The sequence below is a fragment of the Liolophura sinensis genome, chromosome 2 (genome assembly GCF_032854445.1).
Source record: "Liolophura sinensis isolate JHLJ2023 chromosome 2, CUHK_Ljap_v2, whole genome shotgun sequence".
NCBI classification, from domain to species: Eukaryota; Metazoa; Mollusca; class Polyplacophora; order Chitonida; family Chitonidae; genus Liolophura; species Liolophura sinensis.
Window position 1 is genome coordinate 966,930 of NC_088296.1, and position 17,786 is coordinate 984,715.

Consider the following 17,786-nt stretch of genomic DNA (forward strand, 5'->3'; position numbering starts at 1 on the left):
GTTACGGCAGGAACCTCCAGCTTAGCCTTGGGCTAGATACTTGAACAGGTGTATTTCGGACGGCGTATATCGACATCTTTGATGTCGGGCATACCTGTATACAAGTCATCAGTTACTCGTAAGAAATTCTCATTAGAGCGTGATATAGGCTCGTTATGGGCCAGGCCTTGCGCATAACGGCACCTATTCACCGAGAACCAATCTACTCTTCACTGCCTGGCCCGACAAAGCCGTGGCTTCCCGCTTTACCTACCGGCGTAGCTTGTTTACAGCTCTCATCCTTTTACGATGCTGAAGGTATGACCGGGGGATCGATCCGGGAAGTGCACTCACAGACCAGTTATTGGTTCGTGCTGAGACAGAACACCTCCTCCCACCGCTTTCCCACCCCCAGGGGGCTTGTCAGGTGAGATGCCTGGCCTGTGTACTGAGGATGGGTTATGACCCAGTCGTAGTCGTTTTGTATCGAGGCCACAGGCTGGATGGTATCTGCCTTCTCTTTGTAGGCCTACCTAACACCTGGAGCCAGATTGGAAATCTATCATACCTCTGCTGGTAGCGCTCAATTAGACGCACGGGTCACTTCTCCATCTTCTGTGCAGCGTCGGGTCTGACGGATATCACGGTAAGGCAGTCAACCCTTTACCTGTAAACACACTCTAAAAATGAATCGTTAAATTGTCAGAAAAAATACTGTGTTTTGCGAGAGACGGCAGAATACATCATGATATTTCTACAGCTATTACGATATATATGACAGGCTTGTCCCTTATTTCAATAGAATACTTTTGTTGGTGTAACACGGCATTATGTTATCCAAAACATAATATTACTTTACGGAAAGTAATCTATTCCACCATCACCCAGAAAATATAATTTTACCTTGAATTAAACAGATTAGTTTATGATTAGTTTTTAGACTGAATATATATATATATGTTTTCTGGGTGAGCAAACCTTCTTTTATTGAAACTGATTTGTGTGTCTGTCGCGATTTGCATTTAACAATATTTCATCTCAAACGTTTGAAAGATTCCATTTCAACTCTTGAAGACTGTCAGTATGCGAGTTTAGTGTGCCATTTTAAGTATCGCATCCTGACAACACGCTTCCAGCCTTCAGCACGGGAGCCGAACAAGAACACTTCAAGTCATGCATTCTTGAATCTGCCAGAAAGCAGGTGGTCGCTACAGTGAGATATACATGTTCTGCTTTGCCTAAGTAGGGTGTGCATCCATTGAACACCATTACATGGTGTCTCTTTTGTCTACGCAGGGTCATGCATCCATTGAACACCATTACATGGTGTCTCTTTTGTCTACGCAGGGTCATGCATCCATTAAACACTGCATGTATACATTACATGGTGTCTCTTTTGTCTGCGCAGGGTCGTGCATCCATTATACACTGCATGTATACATTACATGGTGTCTCTTTTGTCTACGCAGGGTCGTGCATCCATTAAACACTGCATGTGTACATTACATTATGTCTCTTTGTCATCTGTAGTAAGGTAAATGTACTGAACGTATCATCAGAGGCCTCCGTGGCCGAGTCTTTAGCGCGCCAGCGCGGAGCAATGACTCTCAGCAATGTAAAGCCACCCACCAATGTGGCCGCTATAAGCCCACCTCATCCTGGCTTCTTCTCCGGTCGTACGTGAAAAAGCAGGGTGAGGAACCTGCGGATGGTCGTGGGTTTCTTCCGTACACAGCCCGGTGAAATTAGTGGAATATTCTTGAGGACGACGTAAAACACTAATCAAATAAATAAATAAATATCATATCAGCTGTTCTATCTCAGGTGAAAGTGAGACCATATACAGGTCTTCCCTGTCACCAATATTCAGCTCCATAGGTGCAATGGTTTCTGCGGTAGTTAGTATCACTGGTAAAACTGATGTTACGTGACACTGAACATAACAATTTATTTATTTATTTGATTTTTGTTTTACGTCATACCCATGAATATTTCACTTGGTGAGGGGAAACCGGGCAGAGCCCGGGGGATACCAACGAAATACGCATGTTGCTGACAGACCTTCCCACGTACGACCGAAGAGGAAGCCAGCATAAACTGGATTTGAACTCACAACGAGTACCACTCCGCCACGAAACTTATTTTGTACAACATTGGACCGGTTATCGATGTAAGCCTTGGGAAACAACTAAATATTTAATTGGGAGAAATTAAGACCTTTCCGATCTCTTTTTTCATCATTTATCCTATTAAAAATCAAGAGTAGCTCTGGTGTTAAACATCTAAGCGAATGCCTCAGATCCAGTCTGATACTGATTCTGGATCCAGTATCATGTAATTGAGCGTGTCAAGCACCGGTGTTCTGTCGTCTATACCAAGCCACCATTGTCTTACTTCTGTGAACTTGAAATCACGCATACCAGAGTGAAAAAGTCACATGTGAAAACATATGTTAATGCGACAGAACAGACTGGCTTTCATATAACTTCAACATTTTTAGCTAACTCAGCACTCACCACAAATTCCAAATGGATACAACCGAGTTTTCTTACTATTTCAAAATTACACAAAACATCACCAGCACGTGTACGGAGGCAATACTCAAAAGGTCTGTTCTTGTTATTATTGTAAAGCCTTACGATAAGCTTTGGATAAGCCATAGCCTGAAACATGAAATGAGAATCACGGACAAATATATTGTATAGAAAATTAAAACGAATTGGCTTTTGACCTGAAGAAATAGAGTATACAGAATAAAAAAGTCAAGCACCTCATTGCACCTTCAAGCAATAAATTGTTCATTTCTGCCGTTTAGCGAAATACTTTCATTGAGGTCAGAGGACCGATGTTATACTTATGATACGAAAGACATATTTATTTATTAACTTATTAAACGCCTCTTTAGAAAGCCTTGTGTCCTTGAATGACACAAATAATGACACACCAGTCTTCATAGCGTGTTCTTACTGCATATACAAGCTTTAATGCCTCCATCAGTGCATGTGTCTCGAGGTAATGTCCAAGAATGCAGTTGGTCCAGACCCATGTTGGTCCCATACTCCTTACAGCGCATGCGTCGCTCTATATCTTTCCCTTTACATCACTGCCACAAATAGCAAATTGTGTACAGAAATCTTGAACAACGCCGAGGTCACTGGGGTCACTGTGATGAGGCAGGAAGTGATCTCAGAAAACACAAACAATTCGTCTCAACTTTTGCCTCTGATAATACTTTATGCGCGTGAATGCTCTTTATCTAGAGAAAGTACAACATGATTCCAAACAAAACCTGAAACAATTTTATTGATGAACGCTGATTAAATAGTTCCGCGGGAGGAGACAAGTGATGAGGCTTGCCTAAACAAACCTACGTGCGTCTCACAGGCTCCAAAGGTCAAGCTTGTCTATTGGAGGCAGTGATGTAATGGGAAAGGTAGAGAGCGACGCATGCGCTGTAAGGAACATGTGTTAATCCGAGATATCTTCATGAAGCCAGGTTTATATTGGCCTCTCTTTTGGCATCTGGTATCTTCTCTCGGTGGTCAACAGCAAAAGTGAACCAAACTCATAATAATGGTGAAATGAGAGTTCCTGTTACCATCACATATCTGGATTAAGTAAGTTCCTTTGAGAACACGTGAAGCACAACATCACTTCAACTCAGTCCAGATTTGTTCCTTGGCATTCAGAAGTCGTCGATCTTCTTAAATTGTATAAATATATATTGTTTTAGCCATTGACCTGAAAATGTTCTTGTTATCTCGATTATTTTGACTGTCTGATTTGTAGCGTTTGATGCTGAAGTGCCACAAGGCTGTGTTCCTGGGCATTTTCGTATTTCTTTTCAGTTTTGTAAATGATTTGCCCAGTGATGATATTAACAGCGTTCGTTTGTTCGCAGATCATACTTGTTTGTATATCATTTTTGGTTTAAGCGTAGACAACCTAAGTTAGCCCCACTGCACAAAAAAACTGGCAGATCGATACCACGAGATAAACACAAGTATATGGAAGCCGATAGCGACCATGCGTGCTTTCGTGCTTTCTACTGATTATTTAGTTCAGAAAAAATGCGAAAGGACGAAACAACGAAAAGATGAGGTAAAAGTGTGCAGCTAAAGTACAAAAGGACGAAACAAAAGTACGACAGCCTAATGGCTCGGAAACTTTCCCGTAATAATCATTTTTCTATGCTTTAACAGAAGCCTCTTTCTTGAGAAGAAGGAAATCTTTCCAGGTTTGACAGAAATGACGGGTATTCAAACATGCCGGCTATGCTTCACAACCATGATTACCTAGCCTCACTTTTCACAACAAAAAAAAGATTTTCGGTATCCTGTTGAAAGTGCAGCAATAACATTGTTATCAAAGCATACCCACCTGTTTGAGTTTATCAAAGTTCTATGTTCCAATTCTATGATTCTTGCTTTGTTGCTGCACAACAGACTTCGTTTATTTTGAAGGACAAATTAATTTTTGGTCATTGATGGGTGAATCGATGACAAGGATACTGATATGGCCGGCATGTTAGTAAAGGATTTTCCCATCGGACTGATTCATAAATAACTGACCTGTTTGCGAAAACGAGGCTCCCCTGATTTAAAGAGAGATTTGCAAATAGCTAATATTTATTTATTTATTTATTTGATTGGTGTTTACTCCGTACTCGAGAATATTTCAATTATACGACAGGGGCCAGCATTATGGTGGGTGAAAACCGGGCAGAGCCCGGGGGAAACCAACGACCATCCGCAGGTTGCTGGAAAATCTTCCCACGTACGGCCGGAGAGGAAGCCAACATGAGCTGGGCTTGAACTCACAGAGACCACATTGGTGAGAGACTGCTGGGTCATCACGCTGCGCTAGCGCGCTAACCAACTGAGCCACGGAGGCCACTAAATAGCTAGTAAGAAATTCGGAATCAATGGGGATGAAGTGCAGTTGACTATATATCAATCGAACCAAGCGTCTGTATTAGTTTTATGGCGAAGTCAGCGAGAGGCCGGTGCTATGGTGAGTCTTTTGTTTTTCTTATTTCTTTTTCGTTTTCGCTCATCACGTTTTTGACTTCTCTCTTGCAGACACCACATACACCAGGTTGTTGCACAGTATGAAACTACTCCCTGATGCAGTCAGGGTGTAAATTCCAGCAGGAGGTATCTTTATAACTCCAACGACACAGAACTATCGAGCTTACAGAGTTTTGAGAAACTGACTGTAATAAAACAGGTGCTAAACCTAATTCAGTACCTATCGGGATTACAAACTCAATGGTGTCGTTTTCTTCCTACTCACACGAAACTTTATTGTTCATAATGGTTGAACTGTGGATGTGAGGTCAACAAAGTCAAAATGAATAACAGCCAGGGCGCAGCAGAAGATAACATCCGGGCACTTTTGAGCTCCGTCCTTCGAGGAGGGCGTCACGTGGACTGGCAAGACGTCGCGCATGCACACCAGACTCTTCTGATGAAGCTGTGTTACTACGATCCTGGGGATGACTCGATTCTTGAAATACTGGACAACGTCTTCTCGCTGAATCCTGACGTGAATCTGCGAGACCATTACGATAGGACGGCGTTTGCGCATGCGTGTATTTCACAAAACTACTCCATGGTTGACGCCCTGCTCTTTCTGGATTCGACTCTCATTGACACGGTGGATAAGGAAGAGTGCACTCCCCTTATTTACGCTATCAAAGCGGACGATGAACATTTGGTGGACAAAATACTCTCCCACCCGAAAGCCAGAACTTCTAGACTCCTGTTCACCCGGACGAAAGGTACACCAGCTGTTATTCTACACTAATAGTAATATAATGGGCGTTCCATTCTTGTCATATAGATAAATGTATCTTGATAACAGTGATCGCTTTATAGTTTATATCCGTAAATCCTACCAGCCTGTATCAAGGTCTGTATCAAGCTGATAAGTCAGAAAACGAATATATTAGGTGGTATTCCCCAGTACCGGGGACGCCGCCACCACTTTGAGATTTTGCTTATATAACATATACCATACAAATGTCGGTGCCATACAAATGTCGGTGTCATACAAATGTCGGTGCCAAACAAATGTCGGTGCCATACAAATGTGGGTGCCATACAAATGTTGGTGTATATGCATGTCCAACAATGGGGAGTTCGTAAAACTGCTTCCTTCCTGTATCTAGACGATCCTATGGTGTGAACTCGTTTGTTCTTTCCTTATTAAGTCACAATTATCGGTGTATTTTATTTATTTATTTATTTGATTGCTGTTTTACGCCAAGAATATTTTACTTATACGACGGCGGCCAGCATTACGGTGGGTGGAAACCGGGCAAAGCCCGGGGGAAACCCACGACCATCCGCAGGTTGCCATTATCGGTGTATGTGTGTTCATAAAACATAGTACACACGCTCTGCAACGTCACAGAAGAAAACCATGCGTTTCATTGTTATTTACCCCCTCTGTGTAGCTGGTCCTCGAGTCTCCTATTTCTGTTACAGTCACTTACATGTATAACTACAGTTGTATTGAAGTGAACCCGAAAACCGTTCGACAAAAGGTGTGTTGCGCACATCGGTATATAATTGTATTGAAGTGAGGCTTGAAGCTTGTGAGAAGTGAGGGGATGGAAGGGGCAAATGTCCACAAACGCAGCTAATTATACGGAAGTGTCGCTTTAGTCATTCAGCAATATAGGTCTGTGGTAACCCTGTCCGGGGGACGTGTATATCACTCAATACCTTAATCTAACGCCATGTTTGTCTGTTGACAAGGTTACCTCCGTTTATTCAGCATTTACGGCTGTCAAACCAATGGAGGCAGTTTGGGTCTAAATTCTGCACTGAGTTGATGGATCTTTTGGAGGATAAGTTCCTTACACGGTTGTTAAGTGAGAGGATATAAAACATACGCGGTTAGTAACCGCCATAACGCTCAATGCTCACACCTCGACCAGGACGAAGGTTACTGACCTCATATATTTCCGTATCCTGTCATTTTTCGGTATCCTGTCATATTTCCATATCCTGTCATATTTCCCTATCCCCTACTAGATATTAGACCCTATCCCGCCATATTTCCCTATCCCTTCATATTTCCATATCCCGTCACATTTCCGTATCCCGTAGCATTTCCGTATCCCGTCACATCTCCCTATTCTGTCATATTTCTGTATCATATCATATTTTTGTATCCTGTCATATTTTCGTATCCCGTCACATTTCCATATTCTGTTATATTTCCGTATCCTGTCATATTTTTGTACCCTGTAATATTTCCGTATCCTGTCATATTTCTGTATCCTGTCAAATTTCCCTATTCTGTCATATTTCCGAATCTTGTCACATTTCCCTATCCTGTCATATTTCACTATCCTGTCATATTCTTGTACTCTGTCATATTTCCGTATCCCGTCATGTTTTCGTGTCCTGTCATATTTCCGTATTCTGTCAGTCAGTAACTGTGTAATTAATAAACCTATATATAATAGAATATAATTAAAGACGAGGTCCTGCTTCACACTAGCGCCACCTGATGGGATTAAAAATAAGCCGCCTCCCCATTAATGGTTTGGTGAAACAGGCCTTACTCAGGTACCTGATGAAGGGTTATGCATTTCCTCCACTCTTGAACAATTAAGACGTTTTTCAATCAAACAAATATTCTTGTTTACACCCTGAACGAGTTTTACTAGTACTCTGGTCCATCACATTTTAATCGCTGTACATATGTTTACATCTGTTGTAGGAAAAACCCCGGTAGATCTGGCTGCCTCTCTTGGAAACCCTGCGATCATGGACGTCTTAAACAGCTTCAGGCGGTACACATCCATGACGGATACTAAGGACTGTGAGAAGGCCTTCAGGCGAAGGTCAGCTTTACCGGAGGTTCGGAGCCCTTGTAAAGGCCCTCCGCATTGTAGCCCTCCGTCCAGAGCCTTCATCACTGCAAAGTCCCACAGCGATCCTCTTCTGCTGACTAGAGTCCGGCAGAGGAAGTCTTTAGCGCCTGAGGTAGAAATGTCTCTGGGTTCGCTGAGCAGACGACAGCTGAGTCATCATAGCGGTTCACATGACAGAGTCAACGATCAGGGCGTTATTCACTGCACGGACAGGCTGTCCCCGCCGCCAGATTCCGCACTCTCTCAGAGACGCGGCTCCCTCTCTTTACCGGACCTCTCTCTTATCCCTAGAGTGATTCTCGATCCGGGCTCTGATTCGGAAGAGAGCGAAGCGGAAAGCTGCAGGGACAACTCGCACGAGGAAAGATGTGACACGAGTGACGACAGCGATGCTGAGCAAGATCTGACGGAGGAGGAGGACTTGCTCAGAATGTCAGCAGCAAACGCTAGAAGAAACTCGATATCGCTGCCCGATCTATGCTTACAAACGTTAATACCACAGAAACACAAAACACCGGAGTCGAAATTTTCGTCTCATGGTAGTAACTCCCACACGGACCTTCCATCGTTAACCAAGCAAAATGAACGCCGTCTCCAACCCGGAAACAGAATCAGTGACTTGCGACTTCCGGCCATTACTATGTGCAACTCACCCAGTTTACCCACACTGGATAGGAAATCCCTCCAGACTCAAGGATTGCAGAAACATAACTCCGCCCAGAATCTGAACCTGTCAGTCAGGCGACCAATCGCTGGTGATGCGGACAGCTTACATAGACTGCTAGGCCGACGAAAAGATGACGTCGTCTTACAGTCTATCACGTGATACCTGGCCCCGGGCATAAATTTATTTAGTTGTAGTACATTTTTTGGAAGTTATTCAGAACTTTTTTTCTGATAATCTAATTCAATGCAAAACTTTTGGAGCATGTGAAATGGTTTCGTTTTACTTATTTGTTTATTTAATGAGTGTTAAAGTTGTACAAAGCAATTTTGACTTGTACAGGAGCTGCCAAGTATGTAGGTGCAAGAGTACCCATTCGTTACTTATTTATTTCATTTGTGTTTTACGCCGTACTGAAGAATATTTCACTTATACGACAGCGGCCAGCATTATGGTGGGAGGAAACCAGGCAGAGCCATTCGTTAGTTAGGTTACGAACTCCTGGCTTGATGTCGTGGTAATACCAATGAGAGTTGGGTGCGAGTCTAAGACGTCATTGGTGGAGAGAGATTGGGGCGCGAGGCATGGCCTGTTACGTCTGTACGTGTGCCGTATGCCAGGTTTTTATATTATTTATTTATTTGGTTTATTACGCCGTACTCGAGAATATTTCACTTGCACGACGGCAGCCGGCATTATGGTGGGTGGAAACCGGCCACAGCCCGTGAGAAACCCACGACCATCCGCAGGTTGCTGAGACATTCCCACTTCCGACGAAGCTAGCATGAGTAAGTTTTTACATAGTAAGAAGAACTGCTTCGATAGAACACCTAGTATTACAATGCTTGTGTAGTGTAACGTTCGTTACGATGGCAGCCAGTATGATGCTGTGAGAAAACAGGGCAGAGGCTGTGAGAAACCCACGACAATCCGCTGGCAGACCTTCCCACGAACGCCCGAGAGGAAACCAGCATGAGCTGGACTTGAACTCACAATGGCATTGGTGAGAGGCTGTTGAGCTCTACTCTACTAGCACGCTAGCCACGGAGGCCATTTCTTAAATGTGTATATTAAGAAGTGCTCTGACCGAATACCATCAATTGTAGCTTAAACGTTTGCGCAGTCTAACGCTCTTTCAAGGTGTCTTTTCGTCTACCTGTATGGCGTGTCTGTTCATAACGTCACTGATGTGTTGAGGTTATGTAAGCCGGGTTTTCTTGCAAACTTCTTGAAGCTGACCTCCATCGTTAGAAATTCGTATGTGTGGTCACTAAATAAACCCAAGTAAACAAGTGGCGAGATCTGTAAGGTACTTCACGAAGGTCGGTGGTTTTCTCCGCGCACGGCGAGGTTTCTTCCACTGTCTAATTAAGTGAAAAATTACTTCGTACGGTTGTAAAAACCAATCAAATGAAAAAAAAAAAGCAAATACAGTCTGATCTGAACTTTCCAGCCTCCGGTAACATGTATACGTAAGGTTGTATTGTTTTGTTTGTTTGAAGTTTCAGGCCAAAATCAATCATGTTTTACACAAATCTGTTCGTCAAAGTAAATAGGGGCCTAGAGCAATAAATTAGGACGGAGTCGTGTAAAGAGAAGCAGTCAACCGTTTTCAGTGACTGGGTTCGGGTTAACGGATTGTGGTAACAAGATTGCCCAAAGTAAAGCAGTTCCAGTTGGCAGGGACCTTACATGCACCACGACTTGAAGACGCAAGCGAATCCCGCAATACACTGCTAATTTAGACAGCGACGTCATGGTGTCAGGTGGATTGAAAAGCTGCCCAAAGATCCTCAAAAAGGACTAATGAACAACTGTTCGATATTTGTGACGTCATCGTTCGTTCTCGTTGCTATAGGTCACACATTAGCTGTCACGAGAGTTAGATTCCCGAAACGCTTTAAAGACACTCTTTTCTCCTGTTCAAAAGAACAGCGAGCTTTCCTACTTCTGACAGATAAAGAAAAAACCATTACTTAACACAGCTCATTCCCGTCTTGGTTTAATCTCTTAACAACTTGAGCCTTAATTAGTTATTGTTATTCGGCCCCGTAACCATGGATTTAGTTATTAAGGACATCGATTCTGGCGAGAAGAAAAAACGACTAGTGTCAGTGCTGTGGCGAAGTAAGAATAGCAATCACGAAATCTTAAAACGCCATTTTGACTGAGATTCTGTGTGAGATTTTTTTTTCAGCAAGATCTTCACGGATTCTTTAAGTGCGATATTTGCTTTACAGAATTTTACTCCAATCATTTTTGATATACTTCATTTATGTACATGTTTATTCTACCAAGGTGTGGAAATCTGTTTTGAGTGGGTCCCAGGCCATTCTAGTATTGCAAGTAATGAATGGGCGGACAAGCTAGCGAAACAAGCGCTGTCTCATTTTCTCATTTGCAATGTATACATTTAGGCGGAATTTTATTTCAATTTGGCAGGAAGACTGGGACACCTCCACTAAATGGAGATATTTTAAAAATTTAATGACAGTGTTTCTAATTCTCACCTTGTTAATCTTTCTTCCAGTCGCAACAGATTGAGGAGCGGGCACATTCGAGCGAATTCTTATTTAAACAGATTTCATTTACATGATACGAGTGTTTGTGATCATTGCCTGGTTGAGGAAACAATTGAGAATGTGTACTTCCGATGCCCACAATATACTATCCAGAGACATCGCTATTATGCGGAACTACTCCGTGCTGGCATCACAGACCCCCGCCCACACAATGTTTTAAGGCATGGCAAGAAGTCTGGGAGAGCCTTCGAAGCTACAGTAAGGTTCCTGCTTCCATGTGCTAGGAGAAAATTACGAAAAAAAAGTATAGTTCATTCTCATGTCTATGTTATAATGCATTCATGTGAACACTACTTGGTTTTAGCACTGATCGTGGCGTGCATCATTCATTAGAATGGAAACGCCATTAGACAAACTACCACCACCAGCAGCAGACGCCAGTTTGTTTCAAAGAGATGTCGTAAAGGGCTTGAGCCATTACATTAAACACGTCCACGGTGAGATGGTCAACCGTCAGATTGGACTATAGTTAGAACTTGCGATATTTTACTCGATTGTATTTGTTTGACAAATCGCATCGTGTGAACCCCTGCCTGTGGAATCAACTTTTCCTACTTCCATTCCACTTGTCAAATTCGAAGAGTCAACAAATTGTGTGGTATAAACGTGGCTCTATACCAATATCCTGCGTTTGTTAGTCTTACAATGACAAAGTTCCCATTTTGCACCTACATAAAGAATATTTATGGGCCGTGGTAAATTAATAATTCACTTTTTCTCGCTGATATGGAAATATTCTGGTTATCCTGAAAACAAATAGCACGCTTCTAGAGCAAAATATATACATATATATTTATTTGAAATGGTGTTTTACGCCATACTCAATGATATTTCATTTATACGTCCGCGGGCAGCGTTATGGTGGGAGGAAACGACTAAACGATATGCCATGAAAACCGGGCACCGAAAATTCATAGCTGAGGTCGGTTTGGTAGATGTAATTACATTTGATACCTACATTTATTAATGTCTTACATGTACGTAGGAAATTCTCCCTATTCCGCCTCTTGAGGTGCTCTGGTGACAATAAACAATCAATGACACGCGTGTGGTCTTTTGCTTTCGTTGAAGAAAAACTTCTCCTCCATTACATGTGGAAAAGTAACTTGCCAAAGTTGGGTGGTTTTCCCCGGGCAGTCCGGTTTCCTTCATACGTTACTTACCACTACAAACAACAATCAAAATAAATAACAAAAAAAAACAAAACAAAGAAAAATAATAAATTAATAAAAAATGTAAGAAAGCACATACTTTGTAGTTAAAATCCATGCACAAGTTCAGGTACCGACAGTGCACAAGTTCAGCTACCGGCTGTGCACAAGTGCAGCTACCGGCTGTGCACAAAATCAGGTAGCGGCTGTGCACAAGTTCAGGTACCAGCAAAAAATAAAAACAAAATATAAATCAATAAAAAATGTAAGAAAGCACATACTTTGTGGTTAAAATCCGTGCACAAATTCAGGAACCGGCTGTGCACAGAGTCAGGTACCGGCTGTGCATAAGTTCAGGTACCAGTTGTGCACAAACTTAGCTGTCGGCTGTGCGCAAGTTTAGATGTTCACTGTGCACAAGTTCAGCTACCGGCTGTGCACAAATTCAGCTACCGGCTGTGCACAAGTTCAGCTGTCCACTGTGCACAAGTTCAGGTACCGGATGTGGTTGAGTAATGGAAATGTGTTCCTCCTTTGTAAGCAATTATTTATTTGAGGTTTTACGTCGTACTCAAGAATATTTCACTTATGTGATGGCAGCCAGCATTATGGTGGGGGAGGAAACCGAGCACAGCCCGGGGGAAGCCCACGACCCACCGCACGTTGCTGGCAACCCTTCCCACGTACGTTGAAGAGGAAGCCAGCATGAGCTGGACATCAATTCACAGCGGCCGCTGTAAAGGGTATACGAGAAGTTTACATAATACACAAATTGACTGAAAGGTTTGTGTATAAAATGATGACGGGCTGCCTGAACACTTCCTTAACAAAGTGGAAGGGTAGACCGAACTGAGCTGTTTTTGGTGGCCAACAAAGTTGAAGGGTAGGCCGAACTGAGCTGTTTTTGGTGGCCAACAAAAGGGAAGGGTAGGCCCAACCTAGCTATTTTTGGTGGGCAACAAAGTGGAAGAGTAAGCCAAACGGAGCTGTGTTTGGTGGTCAACAAAGTGGAAGGTTAGGCCGAACTGATCTGTTTTCGGTGGCCGTTTAGGACTAATTTATTGTTACTATTAGTGTATACTGTAAGTGCCGTAAAGTTTACAGTAAACAGTTATAACAGTTTGTTGTTAAAGCCACAGTTTCAGTAGATAAAGGGCTGTAAGAACAGACAATTACTGACCACACAGATGCCCTATACAGTATTTCACAGTGCAGTACTAAGAGCGTATGGGGTCTTGTTAAATAAGATATCAGCTAAGCCCTATGAATCACCCCATTCATTTAACGCGTAAAAATCACAAATGTATTGTGTATCGTCGTGTACTATGGCTTTCTGCGTGTTGACTATATGACTGATCTTAACAGCCTTTCATACACTCTTCCCGGGACTGAGGCTTGATCGTCGTAGATTTCCTGTTTTGACTCCGGAACTTCCCGTTCACCGAAAGTTCTCTCTTTACCAGTCTAGAATAGTCATCTCCAGTCAACGATCTCAGCTGACAGATCGATCGAGGTCGCGCCAAGACGCGAGATTCACGCGATGAATCTAGCGGTGAGCGAGAGAAGACGACAGGGGTCGCTAGCTCGGCTAGCCTCCTCTTGGACAGCGGCTTTCCACTCGGTTTCACCAGTACTCGTATTGCAGGTTTCGCTCGTTTTCGTCCAGGAAACGCACTCCAGCCTGAGAAACCAGGAGTACTCCAGTTGTTTGCTGGTTTCGCAAGATCGCGCACAAATAGAGGGGACTGCTTACGCCACCCACCATTAACATTGCTACCTGTTGTGAGGTTTCGCCATTTCCCACCCACAACATCCAAAGGCGTCTCTTTATGTCTTTCGCCACTAACGTCACTGGCTGACGTGTGCTTCGCCGTATCGCAATGCCTTTTGATCGATTTCCCCTTCTCTTCATTCCCATCGTCCGCTTTCAATGATTGAAGGCTCGTTTCTTTCTTTATGCGACACGTTTCAAAGTCGTAATCCTCAAGCCTAAGGGAAGTTGCTTTTTTCAGCAGTATGATTTTTTGCCGAAGAGCGAAATCATATGTGTTGTGCCGAACTCTGAGTTCCTTCGTCATTTTCGGCCACACACCAGATGATGTCCTTATAAACTACAGAAGACTCATTTGTACCGCAATGTAATCCCGGTTTCTTAGTCCCAATTTAAAACATTTTAGCGTAACTGGTGTGATAAACTTGGAGCTGAAGCAAACTACATAAGCAAGGGACAAATCAGTATAATTTGTCAATAGGCGAGAAAGCGTTCTTTGTTCAAGTCAAGACAAAGCAGTCCATCAAAATTTCTATCGGGTCCAAGCTGTGCTGAAAATCGTGTTGATATGTTGGTTCACCACGCTACCAGTTAGCCCTCATGGTTGCAGAAATGAACAATGCAGACTTCACAGCTTGGATCTGAATTGTATCAGGCTGGAAATGTTCCTCATTCCCATAGGCGAAAGAGAAAGGTTCTTCCTGCTGTGTCATCGTTCCCTCCTGCTGTCTCAAACACCTCGATTAGCTCCACAGCCCAGTCCATTCCTCTTGTGCTTCACTGTATAAAATGTTGGGGTGCCCGAAACAATGATAATTCCTGGTTCGATTCAAGTTGCAAATAATATGTAACTTATAACTCAGGATTTGAAGGTACCTAATCCCATGAAAGTGAAGTGTTTCGCTGGGTCACCAATTTCCTCGATTAGCGCCCGGTTAGTCCATTCTACTTGAAATTCGGCGTGAGAAGTGCTGGGCCGTTCGAAACAATGGTTATTTTCTGTTCGGTAAATGTCAAGTATTTTGAACGCCTACCTTCTATAATGGTTTCTTCACAGCAAACGATTTCCCATTTGAAGACCGCAGTGGATCAGTCACTTGTGGAGAAGGTAGCCCCATTGTCCTGGAGCTTGCAGGACGTTTCTGAGGCTGGAACAGCCTCGAATTGTGCGCTTGAAAGTACGACAGTCTTTAACATGTCCACCCAGGCAACTTTACCGTTTGGTGCAGGGAACTTCACGGTTGTAATGTTGAACCACACAGCGCATTTTTTTACCGTCCGAGTGCTTTCCAGGCTACTACACACATTGCGTATCAAAATCCTACCGCTGGGTTTCACGGTTAATAACATGGTATGACACGCACCAAAACAGTATTGCGTTCACCAAGAATGAGCTGTTCAACAGATAAGTTGGATTCACCAGGGACAACCTCCTAATAACAGCGTTATACAATGCAGGTGTACCGAATACGGCAATTGACTTTTATACGGTATATCGTTATATGTATTCAGAATCAAAAGGAACCCATTCCTCTAATGTGCTAACAATTCCTGCTAGACATGTCTAATCTCTCTCATCAGTTCCGCCACCCACTGGATGTTTACCCACGCACCGCAATGTTTGGGTCTGTCTTCCCTCCCTATTACGGGATACACAACTGGCAAATTGCAGGTCACGATCTCCAGTTAGTCGCAAACACATAACCATCTTTCACGATGCCACGACAAGGAAACGCCCCAGTAACACGGCATTCAGAGCGAGAATACACACCCAGAACTCTTCGGACGTTTCCGGTCGTCCTCAAACTCAAAACAGCTTCGACAGCATGTAATGTACACTCACGCTAGTCTTACAATACCTACATTTCTGAACTTTATATACGCAGTGTTAATGAATCCTTATACGCCATCTTACATACAGTTACAATAGAGTTTCCAGTTCGAACTCGTTCATCGCATAGTTAAGTCCTGCAGTACCACGTGACCCATCAGAAATGTTAGCAAATATATGCCTTTGGGAGTAAAATTAAATGTAAATCTTGTTTAACAAATGAGTTTTCGTTTAATAAAATTGTTGAACCCAGATAGTTTGAAGTTTCGTTTTCTTTTTTTTCACCTATTAATTTTGCTAATTTATGTCGGCTGAGGGCGTAGCCAAGAAGTCTGGAAAGAACCAACGAATACCCATTATTCGTTTCCCGTTTATATAAGCAGGCATCCAAAGAAGTTATAAAAACATACCGGAATTTTTGGGCAAAAAAAATCGACCAGCGCAAAACTAGTAAATCTTTATGCTATTTTGTAACATTACCTTTCACAAAATATCAGCCTCGTCTTGGCATCTGTTATCGTTCAAAATCTGTAATAAAATTCCTACAGTGAGTAGTCTTATAACTTTTTAAAAATTTTGGAATTGTTTCAACACTATATGTATATATGTAATCCCCTGTGGTCTTGGTTTCCACATGAAGGGCCGCATGCCACAATAAATGTACGATATACTCCAGTATATTTCACTCGTACGACTACGGCCAGCTTCATGGTGGGTGGAAAGCGGACAGACCCCGCGGGTAACACACAACAACCCACGAGGGCTGCTGCAAGACCTTCCCACGTACGACCAGTAATCAAAACAGAAACCTGTGATCGAAGCCAAAACCCCGTGATCGAAGCAGAAACCTACCCAGGAATGAAGATAAACGCTGTAACCAGACACGCTTCCCAAATAACCAGATTCCTTCAATACTCTCTTGTCTTAGCCTCATGTACACCCAGAGATAGACCGAAAAAACAACAAAAAAACAAAAACACCACACAAGACATGCAATTAATACATTTTTTTTTCATTGCTAGTGAGAAAAAAACTCGAGGGGCCTCAGAACTGAAAATGTGCAAACGTTTCTATAAATATTAAACAAAGTTAGCATACAGCACTTGGCAAACAGTAGCTGGGAAACCACGTGGCCAACTGAACGTTGCCACGTGCAATCCTCCTTCAAAAAAGCTCAAAACTATAAGCATATATTTACAAACGCGCACACACTCCCGCCAGAGAAAAATTGTAACGTCTAAGAAACGGTTAAGATAAATGATTAACAACTCTCAACAAGGAATTAAATCAGTTCATATCTACGGACAGAACGCCAGCACTTCCGCCAGGTCCAAGCACTATGAGTTAAAAAGTTAACAGGTAACGGGAAAAATTTGGTTTCCAACCAGATAAAATGTTTTCTGCAGAACAGATTTTCGTGAAGTAGTCAAAAACGTAAAAATTTGAACATTGTATTTTTTTCCTGCTGCCGCCATTGGTCGGCAAGGTTACAGTAAAAAGCGCCCCCTGGTGGAGGTTTAACAAGGAATAATGGTACAGCAAGCTATCGACAACTTTAATATAAATATAGATAACCATAACAATGTTTTATCTTATCACATGAAATTAAAATGGCTTTTGCTAGGCACAAAGATGCAGAATAAAACACAGAAATCACAATGAATCAAGCATACTGAATGGTATGAAAATCCTCGAATCTATGTGATTACCTTCCTTTAGATACCCCCAGAATTGTCTCCCCTTTGATTTGTTCATTTTGATTAGCGAGTAAAAAAGTATGGCGAGTACAGACTTGTGTATATTAAGATATAGATGAAATCTTCGAATTTAATTTTTCCAACAGTTACACGATTATAATGGAAATGAGAATTTGTCTAAGAAAAATAACAAATAAGTTAACTCGTAAGTGAAAGCACA